This window comes from Piliocolobus tephrosceles, chromosome 5, assembly GCF_002776525.5.
Source record: "Piliocolobus tephrosceles isolate RC106 chromosome 5, ASM277652v3, whole genome shotgun sequence".
In the NCBI taxonomy this organism is placed as follows: Eukaryota; Metazoa; Chordata; class Mammalia; order Primates; family Cercopithecidae; genus Piliocolobus; species Piliocolobus tephrosceles.
The window spans coordinates 132183345-132192032 of record NC_045438.1 but is presented as its reverse complement, the minus strand read 5'-3'; the positions used below and the strand labels follow the sequence as shown (position 1 = coordinate 132192032).

The 8688-nt window shown below is 46.1% G+C and overlaps 1 pseudogene across 1 annotated transcript; it reads right to left on the bottom strand.

Annotated features, from left to right (window-relative positions):
- Positions 1-5467: 5467 nt before the first annotated feature.
- LOC111543172 lies at positions 5468-6340 on the bottom strand (annotated as a pseudogene). Its single transcript, XR_002731769.2, has one exon. The product of XR_002731769.2 is annotated as a 60S ribosomal protein L7a pseudogene (transcript).
- Between the last annotated feature and the right edge of the window lie 2348 nt (positions 6341-8688).

The window sequence follows — 8688 nt, the reverse complement described above, 5'->3', positions numbered from 1 at the left end:
GGGCAGCATGATGAAACCCCCATCTCTACAAAAAATAAAACACACACACACCCCAAAAATTAGCTGGATGTGGTGGCGCAAGCCTGTATTCCCAGCTGTTTAGGAGACTGAGGCAGGAAGATGGCTTGAGCCCAGGAGGCAGAGGTTGCAGTAAGCTGAAATTTCATCAGTGCACTCCAGCCTGGGTGACAGAGTGAGACCCTTCTCAAAACAAACAAACAAACTCACTCAATGGCCCCTAGCCTTGCCAGTTTCCTTACATAAATCCTCTTTTGCTGATTCAATGATTTCTAATATTTTGATTCTGTAATATACTTTGAGATGACTAAACTTTCACAGGACACAACATGGTAAATGACAGGAAGTATAACTTAAATAGAATCATAAACTATAATCCGAAATGACGAGCCCTCATATGCTGACCCCATCCTTAAAATGTTAAAACAAAAACAAATATCAACAAGAACACTTTGTAAAGCAAGTTGTAGGTTTCTGGCTACAGAATAACGATCTGGGTAAATTTGTAATTTAAATTTTAAAACGTGACAAGCAATCAGATGCTATCAAGATGTTTTTGAATAGAACAGAAAGAAACAGGGAGTAAAGGTACAATCACTATGGGTCCTTGCATCAGTCTCTGTTCTAAAACCAAGGCTTACAGGATTGTGGCAAAGTCTCTGCGGAAGGCTGTGAATGAGAGCTTTCATTTACTCATTTTTTGATGAACTTTCTAAAAAATTGGGCTGGGCAAGTGACTCACGCCTGTAATCCCAGCACTTTGGGAGGCCCAGGTGGGCAGATCACCTGAGGTTAAATTCAAGACCAGCCTGGCCAACATGGTGAAACCCCGTCTCTACTAAAAATACAAAAGTTAGCCAGGCATGGTGGCACTTACCTGTAAGCGCCTTGGGAGGGTGAGGCAGGAGAATCATTTAAAACCTTAGCTATTCGGGAGGTGGAGGTTACAGTGAGCCGAGATTATGCCACTGCACTCCAGCCTGGGCGACAGAGTGAGACTCCATCTCAAAAATAAAAATAAAAATACTTACGAAGCAATAAGGGAAATTTGAAAACTGATTGAATATTTGGTAATAAGGAATTATTGTTTATTATTTTAGATATAATAAACTTGAACTCCTGACCTCAGGTGATCTGCCCTCCTCAGCCTCCCAAAGTGTTGGGATTGCAGGTGTGAGCCACTATGCCTGGCTGAAATTAATTTTAATATAGTTTACTTTTATTTTTATTTTTTTTGAAACTGTATTGCTCTGTTGTCCAGGCTGGAGTGCAGTGGAGTAATCTCCGCTCACTGCAATCTCTGCCTCCCGAGTTCAAGTGATCCTCTCACCTCAAGCTCCCTAGTAGCTTGGACTACAGGTGTTTGCCACCATGCCTAGCTAATTTTTGTACTTTTGATAGAGACGGGGTTTCACCATGTTGCCCAGCTGGTCTCAAACTCCTGAGCTCAAGCGATCTGCCTGCCTCGGTCTCCAAAGTGCTGGGATTACAGGTGTGAGCCACTGTACTCAGCCCTTAATCTAGTTTTTTAACTCAGTACATCAAAACTATTTGAACTTGAAATCAAATGAAATAATTTATTATTTTTTTAACACAAAGTCTTTGAAATCCAGCACATATTTTTCATTTACAGCACATCTCATTTAGGACTAAACTTGCCACAGGTACCTGTGGCTACCATATCAGACAGCACAATCCTAGATCAATTCTCTAGCCTTCTCAGCCCTGCTGTGGGCCCTGGCCAACCAACCTCTAGACTTGTATCACTCAGCTCTCTTGCCCTCAGGCTTCCAGTTGGTTTTGAGCAAAAGATGTCACCATTAAAAGATGGGACAATGGAGAGAGTGGTTCTAGCCCCACACCCCCAAAACTGGGCTGCCACAGTTCCTCTATCTAAAGCTATAATAGCTCATCTCCCATAGCTACAGCACCTGGCTGCTTCTGGTAACCCTGCTCCCTTCCTTGCCCCATTGGGCCTAAGAGCTGCCTTTGGGTTTGTCCTTTCTCCTATGGGTTTCCTTAACTCTGCCCACACCCCTGTACATAATTCCCTATATGGTTAACCCTTTAAGTGTGCCATCTGTTTCCTGCCAGGATCTTGACTGAACCATGTCGTTAGTGAACTATTATGATGGTTCACGCTCTTTTTTTTCTTTTTCTTTTTCTTTTTTTTTTTTTTTGAGATGGAGTCTCACTCTGTGGCCCAGGCTGGAGTGCAGTGGCACAACCTTGGCTCACTGCAACCTCTGCCTCCTGGGTTCAAGAGATTCTGCCTCAGCCTCCAGAGTAGCTGTGATTACAAGTGTGAGCCACCATGCCTGGCTAATTTTTGAGGTTTTTTTTTTTTTTTTTTTTGAGATAGAGTCTCTCTCTGTCGCCCAGGTTGGAGTGCAGTAGTATGATCTCAGCTCACTGCAACCTCTGCCTCCTGGGTTCAAGCGATTCTCCTGCCTCAGCCTCCCTAGTAGCTGAGACTACAGGTGTATGCCACCACGCCAAGCTAATTTTTTGTATTTTGAGTAGAGATGGGGTTTCACAGTGTTAGTCAGAATGGTCTCGACCTCCTGACCTTGTGATCTGCCTGCCTCGGCCTCTGAAAGTACTGGGATTACAGGCGTGAGCCACTGCGCCCAGCCAATTTTTGTATTTTTTAGTAGAGATGGGGTTTCACCATGTTGGCCAGGCTGGTCTCGAACTCCTGACCTCAGGTGACCTGCCTGCCGTGGCCTCTCAAAGTGCTGAGATTACAGGCATGAGTCACCACGCCCAGCCTGTGAAGGTTCATACTCTTTAAGATTTTCCTTCATGGATACTTGAAGTCAATCACAATACTTAAAACATTAAATATTTTATTATTTATTTGTTTTGAGACGGAGTCTCACTCTGTTGCCCAGGCTGGAGTACAGTGGTGTGATCTTGGCTCATTGCAACCTCTGCCTCTGGGTTCAAGCAATTCTCCTGCCTCAGTCTCCCAAGTAGCTGGGATTACAGGCACGCACCATTATGCCTGGCTAATTTTTGTATTTTTAGTAGAGACGGGGTTTTGTCATGTTGGCCAGGGTGGTCACGAACTCATTAAAAGATGAGACACCTTAGGTGATCTGCCCACCTCAGCCTCCCACAGTGCTGGAATTACAGCCAAATTTTTTTTTTTTTTTGAGACAGGGTCTTGCTCTGTTGCCCAAGTTGGAGTGCAGTGAAACAATCATAGCCCACTGCAGCTTCAAACTTCTGTACTCAAGAGATCCTTGCCATCTCAGCCTCGTGAGTAGCTAGAACTACAGGCACACAGCACCACTTTGCTAACTTTAAAAAAAAAAAATTTTGTAGCGATAATAATAAACCTGCTGGTCTCAGAACCCCTGGCCTTAAGCGATTATCCCATCTTGGCCCCCCGAAACATAAAACATTAAACCAGGCTGGGCATGGTGGCTCATGCCTGTAATCCCAGCACTTTGGGAGGCTGAAGCGGGCAGATAACGGGGTCAAGAGATCGAGACTATCCTGGCCAACATGGTGAAACCCCGTCTCTACTAAAAATACAAAAATTAGCTGGGTGTGGTGGCAGGGGCCTGTCGTCCCAGCTACTTGGGAGGCTGAGGCAGGAGAATTGCTTGAAACTGGGAGGTGGAGGTTGGAGTGAGCCAAGATCACACCACTGAACTCCAGCCTGGCGACAGAGCAAGAATCCGTACCAAACAAACAAACAACAACAACAACAAAAACATTAAACCTTATACAAAACTTTTAGTGCCTGGCCATCAGTAATTTATTTCTTTTCTGAAAATATTTTTTTTTTGTGAGACGGAGTCTCACTATGTGCCCCAGGCTGGAGTGAAGTGGTGCAATCTCAGCTCACTGCAACCTCTGCCTCCCAGGCTCAAGTGATCCTCCCAAGTCAACCTCCTGAGTAGCTGGGACTATAGGCGCACAACACCATGGCCAGCTAATTTTTGTATTTTTTGTAGGTGTGCGGGGGGCGTTTTGCTATGTTGTCCAGGCCAGTCTCAAACTCCCGGTCTGAAGTGGTCCTCTCGCCTCAGCCTTCCAAAGTACTAGAATTACAGGCACAAACCACTGTGCTCAGCATTTTTTGTTTTTAATTTTAAATTTAAAAAAAGAAAAAAAATATATATATATATATATGCGGCCAGGTGCGGTGGCTCACACCTGTAATCCCAGTACTTTGGGAGTCGGGAGTCTGAGGCGGGTGGATCACTTGAGGTCAGGAATTCCAGACCAGCCTGGCTATGATGGCGAAACCCTGTCTCTACTAAAAACGATTAGTTGGGCATTGTGGCAAATGCCTGTAATCCCAGCTACTTGGGAGGCTGAGGCAGAAGAATCGCTTGAACCCAGGAGCCAGAGGTTGCAGTGAGCCAAGATCACACCACTGAACTCCAGCCTGGGCGGCAGAGTGAGACTCCGTCTCAAAAACAAACAAACAAACAAACAAAAAAATCTTAGATGTAGTGAACTGGTAACAGGTGAATTTTAGAATTGGAAGATAACTAAGTACCATGCTCTCAACTTGAGATAGTGAGAAGTCTGTGTCAGAATAATTTTTGTATTTGAAATCTTGGCTTGGTGTGGTGGCCATTTTGGGAGGCAGAGGCAGGAGGATCACTTGAGCCCAGGAGTTCGAGACCAGCCTGGTCAACATAGCAGGACCCCCCCCCCCCACCTCTGTAAAATAAAATATTTAGAATCTTTCTGATGGCAAGTGACAAGAAAAAACTTAACTCAAAGTGGCTTAAGCTACTTTGAGGAAACTGTAGGAACTTGTATGGTGATCTCTCTGTGGTGGGGAGTCTGGTTCCAGGACCCCTGAGGATACCAAAATCCAAGGATGCACAAGCCCCTTATATAAAATGTAGTATTTGCATATAATCTATGCACATCCTCCCTTATAATTTAAATCAAATCTACATTAATTATACCTAAATGGTGGTTATGCTGTATTGATACTGTTGTATTATTTTTTATTCTTTTAAAAAATATTTTTGATCTGCAGTTGGTTGCAGGAACCTGAGGATACAGAGGGCTGACTGTATGTTCAAATAACTGGGAATTCAGGCTGGGCTTCGTGGCTCACACCTGTAATCCCAGCACTTTGGGAGGCTGAGGCAGGCGAATCACTTGAGGTCAGGAGTTGGAGACCAGCCTGGCCAACATGGTGAAACCCTGTCTCTACTAAAAATAACAAACATTAGCCAGGTGTGGTGGTGCACGCCTGTAATCCCAGCTACTCAGGAGGCTGAGGCACAATAATTGCTTGAACCTGGGAGGCGGAGGTTGCAGTGAGCTGAGACCTCGCTGCTGCACTCCAGACTGTGCAACAGAGCAAGACTCCAACTCAAAAAAAAAAAAAAAAGAAAGAAAAAGAAAAAATAATTGAGAATTCAGAAAGTGGAGCTGGGTTCAAGGCTTCTTTTTTTTGTTGTTGTTGTTGAAGGAAAATTTGTATTTTAATTATTTTTATGTACAGAAAACTCAACAGTGTACATTTAACCCAACTTAGTGGCAAGTTCTTTAGCCTTTGCCTTTTCGAGCTTGGCGATACGAGCCACAGACTTGGGACCCAGGACATTGCTGCCCCAGTGACGGCGGATCTCATCGTATCTGTCGTTGTAATTGGTCCTGATAGCTTCCACCAGCTTAGCCAAAGCGCCTTTGTCTTCCGAGTTCACCTGTGTGAAGGCGACAGTGGTGCAGGTCTTCCTGTGGACTAGACGGCCCAGTCTGGCCTTCCCCTTGATAATGCAGTAAGGGACCCCCATTTTACGACACAGGGCAGGCAAGAAGACAACCAGCTCGATGGGATCCACGTCGTGTGCAATCACTACCAGCTGAGCTTTCTTGTTCTCCACCAAGGTGGTGACGGTGTTAACTCCTGCTCGAAGGACAGGTGGTCTCTTAGTGGGGACATCCCCTTTGCCAGCAGCTTTCTTCTCGGCCCGGGCCAACAGCCTCTGCTTCTTCTCTTGCTTTGTCTCTGGTCTGTACTTGTGGGCCAGCTTAAGCAGCTGAGTAGCTGTTTGGCGGTCCAGGGCCTGGGTGAACTGGTTAATAGCAGGAGGCACTTTCAGCCGCTTATAGAGAGGATGGCTCTCTGCCGCTGCAACCTGATATAGCGAGGCCATTTCACAAAGCGGGTGAGGTCTCTTTTGGGCTGGATGTCCCGTCCAATGCCAAAATTCTTAGGTCTTTTCTCAAACAGGGGATTCACCACTTTCTTGGCCTCCTGCTTTTTCACGACAGCAGGGGCCGGAGCCACCTTCTTTCCCTTGGCCTTCTTTCCTTTCGGCATCTTGGGTGGTGGGAAGAGAAAGTGTTCAAGGCTTCTTCTTTTTTTTTTTTTTTTTTTGAGACGGAGTCTCGCTCTCGCCCAGGCTGGAGTGCAGTGGCCGGATCTCAGCTCACTGCAAGCTCCGCCTCCCGGGTTCACGCCATTCTCCTGCCTCAGCCTCCGGAGTAGCTGGGACTACAGGCGCCGCCACGTCGCCTGGCTAGTTTTTTTGTAGTTTTTAGTAGAGACGGGGTTTCACTGTGTTAGCCAGAATGGTCTCGATCTCCTGACCTCATGATCCGCCCGTCTCGGCCTCCCAAAGTGCTGGGATTACAGGCTTGAGCCACCGCGCCCGGCCATTCAAGGCTTCTTAAACAAGACTCTCCATGGCTCCTTATTTCCCACCTTGCAGTTCTCCTTCCCACTGTGTTAGGTCTACCTCAGGCTGCTTCCTCCCTCCTGGAAACAGGCTGGCTGCCCAGCTCAGGACTGTGCTAATCAGGGGAAATAGCACACCTCTCTCTGGTTGGCCTATGAACAGTGCTGGACTCTGCAGCTGACTGGTCTGACTGGATTACTCATCCTCATTCCTAATGGTGGGGGAGGCGCAAGGGAGGGACTAAGAACTTGGGTGATTTAATTAATCCAGAATGGTTACCTCCCTACCCCTGAAAAAGAGGGGTGTAGGACCCAACTACATTCAAATCAATAATATGTACTACTGTGAGAAGGGTGGTTTCCCAAAGAAAATCAAGAGATAGTCCTACAACATAATGATTCCCATTCTGTGTCTGTACCAAAAACTCTGATATGTCTCCTTGAAGCTTCACGTATTCGAGGGTCCAGACAAGAGTAGTGATCATATAAGTTAAAGGAAGATTAAAATACTCCACAGGACCAGGTGTGATGGCTCACATCTGTAATCCCAGTACTTTGGGAGGCCAAGGTGGGAAGATCACTTGAAGCCAGGAGTTTGAGACCAGCCTGGCCAACATGATGAAACCCCATCTCTACTAAAAACACAAAAATCAGCCCAGCGTGGTGGTGCACACCTGTAGTCCCAGCTACTCGGGAGGTTGAGGTAGGAGAATTGAGTGAACCCGGGAAGTGGAGGTTGCAGTGAGCCAAGATCGTGCCACTGCACTCCAGCCTGGGCAACAGAGTGAGACCCAAAAAAAAAAAAAAAGAAGAAAAGAAAAAAAAAAAAAAAAACCTCTACAGCAAGTGGACAATTTAGTTGTCTGAAGTCGCTAGAAGATGAAAAGCTGTGGATGGCCAGGGGAGGTTCAGAATGTTTTCGTTACTAGAGGTGGAGGGATTAAGAGAGTTCCACTGAAAGACAATACACTTGACTAGCACCACACACACACACACACACAAACAAACAAAAAACAGGAAAAGTGGTGGGAAAGAATGGGAAAATGAGATGGTAAAAGTTTCAAAAGGCCAGTATGTATGTATTTATTTATTTATAAGACAGGGTCTCATTCGACTGCACTGGAATGCACTGGAGTGCAGTGGCACGATCTTGGCTTATTGCAGCCTCAACTTCTCGGGTTCAGGCGATTCCCCCACCTCAGCTTTCCGAGTAGCTGGACTACAGGTTCCCATCACCACGGTTAATTTTTTGTATTTTTAGTAGAGACAGGTTCTCCCCATGTTCCCTAGGCTGGTCTCAAACCCTTGGTCTAAAGTGGTCCACCAGCCTAGGCCTCCCAAAGTGCTGCGATTACAGGTGTGAGCCACTGCACCCAGCTGGCCAGCAGTTTGAAAAGCAGTGATTGTGCCAGATGATTTACATACATCATTTCTCTTAATTAAATAATTTAACAGCCCAGTGCGGTGGCTCATGCCTGTAATCCCAGCACTTCCGGAGACTTGCTTGAGGTCAGGAATTAGAGACCAATCTCAGGAGTTGGATTGGTCTCAAACAACTCTCCCAAGGCAGTAGAATTGTTTGTGGCCAGGAGTTCAAGACCAACCTAGGCAACAAAGTGAGACTCCGCTACAAAAAGTCAAAAAATTAGCCAGGCACGGTGGTTAATTGTAACCTATGAGGTCCAGCCCACGAGGTCCAGGTTGTGGTGCGTGAAGTTTGCTCCATTGCCCTCCTGCCTGAGTAAGACCCTGTCTCAAAATAAATAAATAAATAAGTAAATGAAAGAAACGAAAAAAAAAAAAAAAAAAAAAAAAACCCCACCGGCTGGGGCCCCGGGCGGAAACCCCAGCACTTTGGGAGGTAGAGGATGGTGGATGGTTTTGAGCTAAGGAGTTTCAGACCAGCCTGGGCAACATGGTGAAATCCTGTCTCTACAAAAAATACAAAAATTAGCTGGGTGTTCGTGCTCGCGCCTGTGGTCCTAGTTGTTGGGGAGGCTGAG